This window comes from Gavialis gangeticus, unplaced genomic scaffold, assembly GCF_001723915.1.
Source record: "Gavialis gangeticus isolate Ggan-Ray unplaced genomic scaffold, GavGan_comp1, whole genome shotgun sequence".
NCBI lineage: Eukaryota > Metazoa > Chordata > Crocodylia > Gavialidae > Gavialis > Gavialis gangeticus.
Window position 1 is genome coordinate 67,024,548 of NW_017729024.1, and position 12,185 is coordinate 67,036,732.

General features: G+C 44.2%; 1 long non-coding RNA gene across 1 annotated transcript; it reads right to left on the bottom strand.

Moving 5' to 3' along the window:
* Positions 1-6,002: 6,002 nt before the first annotated feature.
* On the bottom strand, positions 6,003-10,558 carry LOC109298212. Its single transcript, XR_002097533.1, has 3 exons — positions 10,547-10,558; positions 8,011-8,021; positions 6,003-6,765 (listed from the first exon to the last, which is right to left on the bottom strand). It is a non-coding gene; the product is annotated as an uncharacterized LOC109298212 (long non-coding RNA).
* Positions 10,559-12,185: the final 1,627 nt, after the last annotated feature.

Here is a 12,185-nt window from a genome sequence, read left to right on the forward strand (position 1 = left end):
GTGATGGTAAGATGGGGGCGGGGGGGGGGGCGTTTCTGTGAACCTAATACTACTGATTTGATTTAGTTTTTATTTACTTCCGATGGAACAACGCACTAATTCAAAATATACTTTTCATTTATCTGTATCTCAAAAGATAGCAGCTATCAATTTTCTTAAAATTTCTCCATCTAAAAATACAAAATAATATTAAACATCATTGAGAAAATCCATAGTAAAATTTTCAAAAGCACTTCGGAACCAAATTCCCTAGGGGGCTGACATACCTAACTCCAACATTAAGGCATCAATAAGATCGTCAAAATTCCTGCTCAGCTGCTAAGCAGAAGCCTAAGCTTCCTTGACACCTGCTTCTCAGATCTATGTAAGTGACTTTGTTATGCTGCACAGAGCCCTTAGCTAATACTGAAAGAAGAATTCTCATATATGGTATTGTCTTACTTATCTTGCTTAACAATCCTCATACAGTAGGCATTTTCAGAGGGGTGGCTGGATCCCAAACCCATTTATATGTAACGTAGGAGACCCAGTTTCATATCCATCTTCCATCCCTTTCGGAAGAAGTAATTGAAAGAAGGTCTTCTACTTTCAATGTGAATACTCCAAAATATATTCTTGGATAGGGCCCTCTTTCTCTATATCCCTTGTTTAGTGAAACACCTAGCATGAAATGGAACATTTCTGGAACCAACTTCCAAGAGAAGTGGTGCTGGCTCCTACCCTGGGGTTCTTTAAAAGGAGGCTGGATGAACATCTTGCCAGGGTCATTTGACCCCAGTACTCTATCCTGCCATGGCAGGGGGTCAGACTTGATGATCTGCTCAGGTTCCTTCTAACTCTACCAACTATGAAACTATGGAATAGATTCTGGACCCAGGGTCTTCTAAATGTGTGTCCTAACCAGCAGGCTATAGTTTTTCTCACTTGACTAAGTGAGAAGTGGCTAGAGTTTTTTGTCTAGACTATAAATGACCTCACTTGGAATCCCAGCTCAAGATCAGGTAGAGAAGGAGAGATCTGAACACGAGTCTCGCTCTGTCTACCTCAGAATTAAGGGGGTACTTCTTCCTTGGGTTTTTTTTTTGAGAGAAAAGTGGCCTAGCTTAGGCACCTAACTCCAGGATGTGTTAACAACTGTGAAATTTGAGTGAAAAGTGGTGCCTCAATTCTAACAAGAGTCATGTATAAAAATCCCATATATTAAAGCTGTCCCTCTCTCAAGAATTTCTTCCTGGCTAGCTAGTGTATCTGTGTGCAATGAGAACTTCTGTGAACTTAGGAGTTAGGTCCTAATTCTTCTCCCTTACAGCACAGGGACCTTGAATGACTAATCTGCAACTGTGTATTTCACTAGGCATCAGGCTGCCAAAAAGGCAGTGCAGCAGATTGCCACACTTTGTGTTCAATAAATACAGTATTAGCATAGGGGGTTTTTTTCCTTTTGAAATGAATAAAAAGAAAAATCCCTGGAGTTAGTAGAGTTACACCTGTGCAATCAAGAGAAAGTGGTTTCATGGTGAACCCTACAGCATAAATTGCACTTGGACTTCCAACTTCTGTCATGCATAGCCTTTTAAAATTAGCCCAAGGTTTCAATGAAGTTTTTTAGTGAATTGAGATTGCCTCTTCTAAGTAGCCAATCTCTGCAGGTCCCTTGGGTATTAGTGTGATAAGGGTTTCTCTGTAAACTATAAAAGCTTACCAACATCTTATTTTTAAAATAGACATTTGCAAAATTACAGGGGATTTTTTCCTTCAGAAGTCTCACAGAATTAAGATGCAAAGTTCCTAAGATGCAAAGTAGAGAAGTCTTACCCAGGCTGACACTTTCTCAGCTCAGATTTCCAGATGTGAACTGTTACACCAGTATGAATCATTCTTTCATCACAATGTTGTTTCCAAAGGGCTCAGTCTGTGCTAGTCCCGGAAGTGGGAAACTGACTGAGAATTTCACTTCTCTTACATGCCATTTACCAGCCTGACCTGAAACTGATTATATTAGAATTGGTAGTTTTCTTTTATCTTGCTCATAGTGAATTTTTACCTTTTAGGGAAGGAGGACTGAATAAGAGAAAGTGAGATGATGTGAGGTATGGGTGCTTATGGAAGAGTGTACAAGCCATGGCAAATTCTTAGCTTGGACAAATTGCCATCCTCCATTGCTTCTGATGGAGCTCTAATCATTTACACAACCTGAAGATCTTTCCCAGAGGAGCATCCTGAGAAAGAAGCAGAGGATTTTCACCACTTAACTCAGATATGCATTTAGCAGCCCTAGCACTCACACAGAACCTGGTGAAATTCAAATTACTGTATTGGAGATTATGGGTGATCCAGAGGATCATCACTGTTGATGAAGTATTTGTTGCCTAACAAATAATAATCACAAAATACTTGGACTGCTGCTCTCTTTCTCAACTCACTGTATACACTAGGGACTTGTGCCCTTAGAGAAGAAAGGAAAAATGAAGCATATGAACTGAGAACCCACAGTGCTTATAAAACAAAGTGACAAAAGGTACTTTACTTATGTAAGTAGCAAAGTCCTAGAAAGAGTAAGTGGAAAGTTTGGTTATATACATAGACAGATAGACAGACAATCACACACATAGACAGATTTATATATATGCAATAGATATAACATGTAGAGAGAGCCTAGTATGTATGTGTGTGTGTGTGTGTGTACACACACACGCACACATATGTATATATACACACATATACTTATATATATATACTCTTCCTTTTTTCTCCCTGCAACAGACTGCCTACACGTGCAAACTAAAGCTGGATAGAAACCAGCTATAAAGTTATTATACATTTGCACATATATTTAATTTGCATGTTAATTTGCACTAGTCTAAGTTTATTGAACAATTAACAAGGTATGTATGTATGCATGCATATGCATATATGTGTAAGTATGTGTGTATGTATACACACACACGTGCATACATACACACATACACACTCACTCACACACATACACATGCATACATACATACATACCTTGTTAACTGTTCAATAAATTTAGACCCGTGCAAATTAACATGCCAATTAACTATATGTACAATTTAACTATTGCATCTTAAAAAGGTCCAACCAGGTATAAAGCTATTGCTCAAAAATGTGTAATAACCTTATAGCTGGTTTCTATCCAGCTTTAGTTTGCATGTGTAGGCAGTCTGTTGCTGGGAGACTGCAGCTGCTACAATCTCCCAACCATTGTGATCTCCCAGCTGTGGGGCACTCCATGCACCTGCATGGCTGTGGAAGTTGAGAGCCCCACAGGTGACAGAGCTCTCAGTCCTGGTTGTTTGTGGGGTACAGCTGGGACTGAGAGTTCTGTGCCATCGAGTACAGTCCCAGCTGCACATGGACCCCATGCCTAGGAATGCCAAGCCATGGGAGCCTGTTTCTTGTCAATGCAGGGGGAGACCAGGATTTGGCTCCCCCTACACCGGCAATAAGGCATGATAGGTTCTAATGCGTGATCCCACAACTGCATCTCCTGTCATGCGTGTATACTACAGTAGCAGGCATGATTGTGTGGATTGTGCATTAGATCCCATTGCACCTTTCCCGCATGTGTAGAGGGGGTCCTAGAAACTGCAGTCTTCACATTGTCTTCAGGTGACTTTGCAACAGCACATCTATTTCCCTGAAATAGATCCATCTCAACATAGAGATGTATCTATATAGCTGTAAGCGAGTGTGCTTTGTTGAGATCAGCCACTTACTCTTTGAGGAGTGATCTACTGTTCACCAGTGCTTAGGGCCTGACAGTTTGACATGGTAGGTAATCGCTAATGGCGTGCACTCCTCGTCTTTCCTGCCATGTCTTGATGAACATATGAAAAAAGAGAGGAAGGATACTTGATTTAATTCACCATAAACTCTTAGTGATATGTTGTTCCTTGGGGCTCTGCCTCCCCTTTCACCCCATCCTTGCATCAACCCAATATTACAGGTCTTACTCAGGTCTGCTGTCTTTGGAATACATGGTATTCCTGTCTTCACGACTGGTTTATAGTATGGCACAGTCAATAACCCATTTTTAACTCAGTCTTTGGGGCTTAAGTAAGTTACACCCAGCTGGGTTCAGCCCTCTAGTACCTTCTGTTGCACTTTAGCTTTAGAAAGGACTCCAACGGGGCACCTTTATCTAAGGATCCCAGGGGGATAGCCCTCTTCTGTCACAATTAACTCACTGTTCATTGTCTTCTTCCTACAGGACAATGAGGATGTCCTGGTGCTATGGTTGCTGTCCATCACATCATCATCCCATGTTTACTGGACGCAGGTAAGTATTGAGACTCTTCTGAGTCTCTGTTTGGAAGACCAGCTGCCACCCCTCCTTTCTCCCCTGCTGGGCAGGCTCAAATGGGAGCCAGCTTTTCGGTCACTGCATTCCCTTCTCTCCAGTTCCCCATTCCCAGCAGGGATGGGGCACATCTTTATGATGTGATCAATTATCCCCAGCCTGCAGCTGCCCCTCTGGAAGCCAGTACATCTCTACCCTCCATGCAGCAGGTGTTGGCAACAGCAGCAGCTCCAGCTGTAGTTGCTAGGCAACCAACCCTCACCATAGCCTGGCCTAACAATCCTGCCCCCAACCCCAAAGTAGGGGCTGCATGAGACAGAAAGCTTCTGCCTGATAGAGGCTTCTTCCTGGTGACCCTATTGCTGCGTCCCAGCCCTCCCTTCACATGGGTATGGAAGTTCAGGTAAGGGCTCCTCCAAGCTGTGGGCCAGGGACTCCCAGTGGGGAAAATGGAGCCAGGAGCCATGGGAAATCCCAGCCAGGCCTGGCCTCACTTTATGCCACCACTGGTAGCTGTCTTGCACTCCCAGGACTCAGGCGGAGAGCTGCAGACAAAGGGACTGGGATGGGCCAACACCACTCTGTGCCATCATGCGCAGCTGCCTGCCCATTGGAGACCGGGGCCAGGAACTGAATCCAGGACTCAGTGTGTGGCTCATGCAACAACCCAGCCATGCTCCCAGGACTTGGGCCAGGACCTGTGGGCAATGAGGGCTGTACCAGGTCCTGGCAGGGACATGGGCAACAGCAATACTGTGTACCCACAGGAGGCCTGCTGCTCCTGCCTCAGTTATTGGCCCACGTGAACCTACCCTTCATGTGCCACTTCTACCTGCTGGTGCAGGCAAGAGATCTGGTGGCATGCTGCCTGCCCTGCCTGTGGCTTCCAGGCCACCCACTATGACCGGCATGAATATGGGCCTCATCTGGCTACCTGGCCAAGTTCCCCAAACACCTGGGCAGCTGTTAGAGCAAGGATATCTAAATGAACATAAGGGCAGGGGCATCCTGAGAAATGCTGACAGCCCCATGTGCTTTGGTCCTGGTCATAATGGCAGCCTCAGGGCAGGGAAGTGAGAGGCACCTGAGCAGCTGCCAAGTTGGAAGGAAAGAAATTCCTTGGTCTCGGGCAGGAAGCAGGTGTCTTTTCCAGTGAAAATGCGTCTCAGCCGTGGTCTCCAGACCACAGAGGCAGCAGCAGCCTAGGGCAGAGGGCTCTGTGCAGGGCTGCTGGACAGGAGACAGTAACAGTGGAAGGGGTTTCTTCATTTGCCTTTGGTAGCTGGGGCCAAGGTTGCTGCCACCCCAGGGTTGGATTCTTCAGGATTATGAATGGACTTGAAGGCCACCGCTGGACATGGAAGGAAGCATTGAGGGGCCAGGAAGCTCTGCTTGCCTCCCATGCCCAGGCTTCATAGCTACAGATGCCCCTTTCCTCCAAGAACATGGCCGGTCCCTTTGGGAACCTGTCTTCCACAGCACCCTCAGAGCATAAGACTGGCTTAGACCCTATATCCCTCCTGCCAAGGCTTCTGTGCCCCACAGCAGCAGGGGGCAGATGCTGACAGGGAGAGAGAACAGGATCTGACCAGTAAGTATATCTGTTATGGTTAAACAACATAATTAGAAGAGTTTAAACAGGTAATTTTTAAATGATATTTATATCCTTAATATCACCACTGCACGGGAGAATAAAAGTTTGGAAATGAGCTCATCAAAGAAAGGAAGGTAAACACTGAATACCAAATATTCAACAAAGAATGGACTTCTAAATATTTTTTTACCAATGTAGGTAGAAAAGCTGTGTGTTTAATTTGCAAAGAAAGTGTGGCAATTTTCAAAGAATACAATTTGAATTGGCATTTTGAGACCAAGCATGCATTCAGATATGAAAAATTGTCTGCCAAAGAAAAAGCAAAGAAAGCTGAGAAGATGGTTTCTGGAATGCAGAAAGAGCAAATCTTTTTTCACAAAAGTATTGGCACAGGATAGAATTATGAGAATGAATTATGAGATTGCACACAAAATCACCAAGAAGAGGAAACCATTCTCTGAAGGGGGATTTGTATAGGAATGTATGGTTGACTCTGCTGCAATTTGTTGCCCAGACAAGAATAAGCATTATGAGAACATTTGCTTGTCAAGGCAAACTACTGTGAGACATGTCAAGGATATCTTTGAGAACCTGGACCAGTGGTTGAAAAATAAGGCAAACAATTTCTCATATTTTGCATTGGCACTTGATGAGAGTTGTGATGTCAAAGACACAACCCAGTTGTTGATTTTCACTCCAGGTATTACTGAAAATGTTGAGCTCACAGAAGAATTGGCATCAATGCAGTCAATAAAAGATACAACAACTAGAAAAGATGTATTGGAGGCAGTAAATCAATGCATGTCAAAATTAGGAGTGCAGTGGAAAAAATTGGTGAGTGTGACCACTAATGGCAGCCCAGATCTGACAGGCAAACAGTTTGGATTGCTGAAACGAATTCAATAACAAGAGAAAGAAACAAATCCAAAACAGAAAATTATTTTTCTACACTGTATTATTTATCAAGAGGTCCTCTGTAAAAGTGTTATAAAACTAAGCACTGTCATGGACACAGTTATGAAAATGGTCAACTGCATTTGAGCAAGAGGATTAAACCACAGGCAATTTGTAACTCTGCTTGAGAAATCTGAATCTGAGTACACAGGTGTTCAGTATCATACTAACATAAGATGGCTTAGTTTGAGTAATGTTTTGAAAAGTGTCTGGGAACTGAGAGCCAGAGATTGGTTTATTTTTTAACATGAAAGGAAAAGATTTGGATTTCCCACAGCTGAATAATGCAGATTGGTTCTCTGATTTTACATTTGCTGTTGTTATCATGGGCTACATGAACAATCTGAATTCAGGACTGCAAGGGATGAGCTTTTTAATCATGAATTGGATTCCAATGTCAAGTCATTTATGATGAAGTTACTCCTTTTCTCCCATCAGATAGGAACCAAAGATTTCAGCCATTTTCCTACGTGGCGGCAGATTACTATTTGTAATCAAAACCTAAAAAAATACCTATTGTTACTACTGAACTTGCATGCTGAATTTTCTCTTTGATTCAAGGATTTACAAATAATAGAAAAAGACCAGTCTTTGATCTCCTTATGTTTCACATTTGATGTTGTCAATGCTCCATGTGACCCCCAACTCGAGCTTATTGACCTGCAATGTGATGCATTGCTTGTGGAGCAATTCAAATTAGTGCAGCTACCTAGGTTTTTTGCCTCTATCAATGAACAGAAGTTTCCAAAGATCAGCTTGTGCTGTTTGGATCAACACACATATATGAGCAGGCATTTTCTGTAATGAAAGTCAATAAATCAAATCTTAGATCTTCGATGAGTAATGACCACCTTGCAGCAGTGCTCCGCATTGCAACAACGGAGATGGGGCCAGACTTTGATTCTCTGGTTAATGCACATCAGAGGGTTTATTCTTCCCATTGAGTGAGTTTTTTTCTTTAACTTAATTTTCAATATTTTAATGGGGCCCCTACCCCTTTACTAGAGAGTTTGGGTTCTTAAGGGTTTTCTTGCACTAGTAACTTTTGCGCTTTCATGTCACTTTCTTTTTCTCCCTCCCACCCCCACTCCTGCCGGTTCAGGAATAGTTTTACCTGTTTGTCTCTTTCTTTCTTTACTCACACACACACTCCTCACGTGGTTTGGGTTAATGAGCTTCTGGTTATAAACAGGGTTAGCCTGCAGTCCCGAGGGGAAGGGAAGCAATACAACTTGGGCAGAAGTGGAGGAGTCAGGTGACCCACTGGCATGATGTGAAGCCCCAACTCCAGGCACAGAGGCAGAGGACTGGCAGGAGTTCAAAAGGGAAGGAGCTCCCTGCAGAGATGATGACTGACTTGAAGAGTAACCCGGAGAGACACTGAAGCTGGAGAGACCGGCAGCATTGCACTAAGAAAGCAAATAAATTCCAAAGCTTTTTGGTTTCATTTTTGGTTGGGACTTGAAACAAGCTGCCCAGGATAAAGTAAACCCATGTTAGGATATTTTCCTTTGATTTCCAGAATGGTGGATCAGCCATGACCCAGTAGGCCAAGCTGTGATAGAGGAGAGGGAGAGACCAGACAGAGAGAAAGGGAGGACAGAAATCAAGAAAGGGAGTCTAGATGTGTTCCACACCTTTTGGAAGTACTAAAGTACAGTGCAGTATGGGTGGTTATTGCACTGTGCACACGGTGTGTGGTTAGATTTTGCCACTACATCACCGTAGTGGCATGCTATACTGGGGGACACGCCATTACAGCAACATAGCTGGCAATTATGTGTAGAACCATGTGACTGCTACATCACTGTAGCACACTGTAGGGAGACGTAATGTGCCACTATGTCACTGTAGAGTGATGTGTAGATGCACCCTCTGAGTCTGGCTGGGAGTAGCCAGCTAAGCCTGGGATGAGAACAAGGGATTGACTCTGAGCTCAGCAGAGAGGGGCCAGCTAAGACAGAAAAACATTGCTGCAACCTGGCTTGGCAGTTATGCTTTAGCACCATGCTACACTGCATCTGAAGCCTGGATTCCTATATAGTGGAGTCAGAGCTAATAGACACAGCTAGAGCAAAAGTAGACAGGGGTGGAGAGGATCCCATCCAGACAAGGGTAACCCAGAGTCTGTTCCTGTGATGAGATGGTCCCTAGTCAACATATTCCATCAGGTTGCAGCATGTGAGACCACTGGTGGGAATGAGTCAGGGAGGAATGGGGTGACCAACTGAAATAGATTCAAGAGGTTTAGTATACCATACCCACACTTTGGGCAGCATACAGCATACAAGTGTAAGGCTCTATTTTGAGCTATTATGCAATTGCCTTTATATACACTGCTCAAAAAAACATAAATCAGGACAAAATTATTTTTTGAAATAAAATTAAAATCTTTTATAGTAGATAATCTTTGCTAAAAATGACTTCTTCTGAAAGACTTTATATGTGTAGCCCTCAACTCAATCAGTTTGGCGGTGTTCTTGGGGAGGTCTGATGCCTTTGAACCCCCCCACTGATTAGTTGAGGGTGATGGGGCAGGTTGTTAGAGAGGTCACAACCCCTTGCTACCTGATAGGGTCATGCCTGTGCCTCATGGCCTAGAGGGCAGAAGTTCTGGGGCCACAGGGGCAGGCCATGTACCAGGAGGGCAGGCCCTGTGAAAGGGCAGTGTTTCTCAGTCAAGGGGTGGATCTTCTAATGTCAGGGAACATGTAATAGAGATAGGGGATTCTGGGACCAACATGGTGGTGAGCATGGCAAAGTTTGGTGTCGGGTGGGAGGACTTTCTTATGTAATGGACCATGTGACAGGATGGGACTTCCAGTTCCAAAACTGCAAATTCCCCCTCCCAAAAGGAGTATGGCCAGAGCAATGGGAAGGGTCCTCTGGTGACAAAGGTGAGGGTTTAGGGAGCAGGAGTTTGGGTGGCAGCCAGGGGGCCTGGCTCCTGTCAAGGGGCGGGGCTTAGCAGTTTGGCAAAGGATGCATCTTTGTGGCCCTCAACAGCTCACCTAAACTCATTAAGTGGTCCTCCAGCTGAAATAATTGCCCTTCCTTGAGCTAGATCTCTCGCATGTGCACTCTCTCTCTCCCTTTCTCTCTCTGTGTGTGCACGCACGCATGCGCACGCGCGCGTGCACGCACACACACACCCATTTAAAGGAAATAGAGGACCTGTTCCAAAGTCAGTTGAAGCCAATGGGAAGACCACAGTTTCTAGTATAGTGTTAGAGATATATCCTGATTTCCTGACAGAGAAAGAGACCTACTTAATTTCCTTCTGACTACTGTCGAATATATTTAGAAAATATAATAGAAAAAAAATCCATAGTATAAATGTGTTTCCTAAAATAAAAGTAAAAAAAGAAACAGTTGCAATTCCTGCTTGTATTTAGTTAGCAGCTGAATTATCTAAAGAAAAATGGGTCAGTAGAGAGAGGAGCTGAAAATGAACAAGTCGTTAGTATAACTTTAAAAAACAACAGTACTTGTCCCTACATGAACTTTATAGTAATAGTCTGGAGTCTTTGTCATATTCCTTTATCTTGCACCCTTCCTCTTACTACTAAAATAAGAAAACAGTTGCTGTTGTCATCTGTTCTGCTGGGTCAAGCTGAGGTTTTCCTCTGCAGTGTGTAAAAGAAGTTGGGCACCCTGCAATATGCCAGCATAACTCCACACTTGCCTCCTTGAATCTCTTGGGTATAAGCCACCAAGCTGATTCAGCAGTGTTCATGGCAGGCTGATGGCAAGGAAACAAAGTTCTGCCTATGGTAACCTACCTATTTCTTGGAGGGCAATATTGAGTTCACAATATTCCCTGCTTCTCACTAGACTCCCAGAAATATATTTTGAGGAACCCATGCAGCTATTCAGTTTAGTTCCTTAACTCAAATAGAAGAGATAACTAAACATCCTTTCCTTCTGTGTGCATGCTGTGCAGTTTTGATTGTGTCAACCCAGCATATACACTAACCCCATATTTTCCAGTTCAGTTTTAGGTAAAACTACTCTTTGTACCCCTCATTTGACAGTATTGTACACCAGCAGCGGGCAACCTGCCCAAGCTGCAGGCTGGAATAACCATACATTGAATGTAATAATGTAGAACAGAGGTCAGCAACTTACCACCTGGGGGGCAGATCTGGTCTGTGTTGCCTCTGGATTCAGCCCATGGAGCCAGGGAGCTTCAGCAGTATGATGATGATGGGAGGCTTTAGCACCATTCTAGAAACAGGAGGCTTCTTGCACATGGGTGGCAAGGAGCTGCACTGTATGTTGCGGACCCCTGTTCTGCATTACTATGTTTAATGTATCTGGGAAGGTCAACCAAAAATCAGGAGTTATGGCATAATTATCAGGGGGCCTACTTATAGGTTGACACTGTGTATCAATCAAGTATTATTTTCATTGTTCTTTTTGAGGAAAAACATTTGATTTACAATCAGAACTCTATTTTACAAAGTTAGGTTTGTACACAGCTACATAAACACCTGTATTCTGTAGACTAAGGCTAAGTGCAGAAAATCGGGAGCTTAGGGAGAGGTTGAATCAGGTTAAAAACAGCTATCTTATCTAACTCGGTTTATCCAGGGGTACACCTTATACTTAGACCCAGTCTCAGTGATCGGAAATCGATCTAAGCAATTAACAGTACAGTAATTCTGTGCACACAGACTGGCCTAAAAGTGGTGACACCTAATCTAAGATAGACCTGAATAAATAAAGTACCAATTTAATCAATGTAGGTTAGACCAGGGCATCTTATTTTTCTACAGTCACTTGTGCAGCTCAAAGGCTGGAACAGCCCAGCTGCTGGTCCCGGCCCTGCAGCTGTGCCTTTCCTCCTTGCCTCCCTGGCACCAGGCTATTTTTAGACCCACAGCTTCTTGCCCCACCTCGTGGATCAGCCAGCCCCTCCAACCCCCCATCCCACAAGCCAGTCCCAGTGCCAGTTTTATCACTGTTTGCCAATCAAATAAGTTTCAGTGGAGGGAGGGATGGGAGGGTAGGTTCATGGGGGGGAGGTTGGGGGGCTAATAGCCTCTAGTTCCTCCCAAGCCCTCCTGTGAACCATGCAAGTCCCTGTGATCCCACCAAAACCTCCTAAACACCAGCAACCTCCCACAAATGCTGCCTACCCCCCATCCCCCTGATCATTCCTGAAGATGCCACCTGCCCCCCATTGCTCCTGATGATCCCTATCCCCCATCGCCCCCACAGATCCCACCTGCCCCCCATCCCTCTGCAGATCAGATGCCGCCTGCCCATATTCCCAATCACTCCCGTGGATGCCACCTGTCCCCCCGTTCT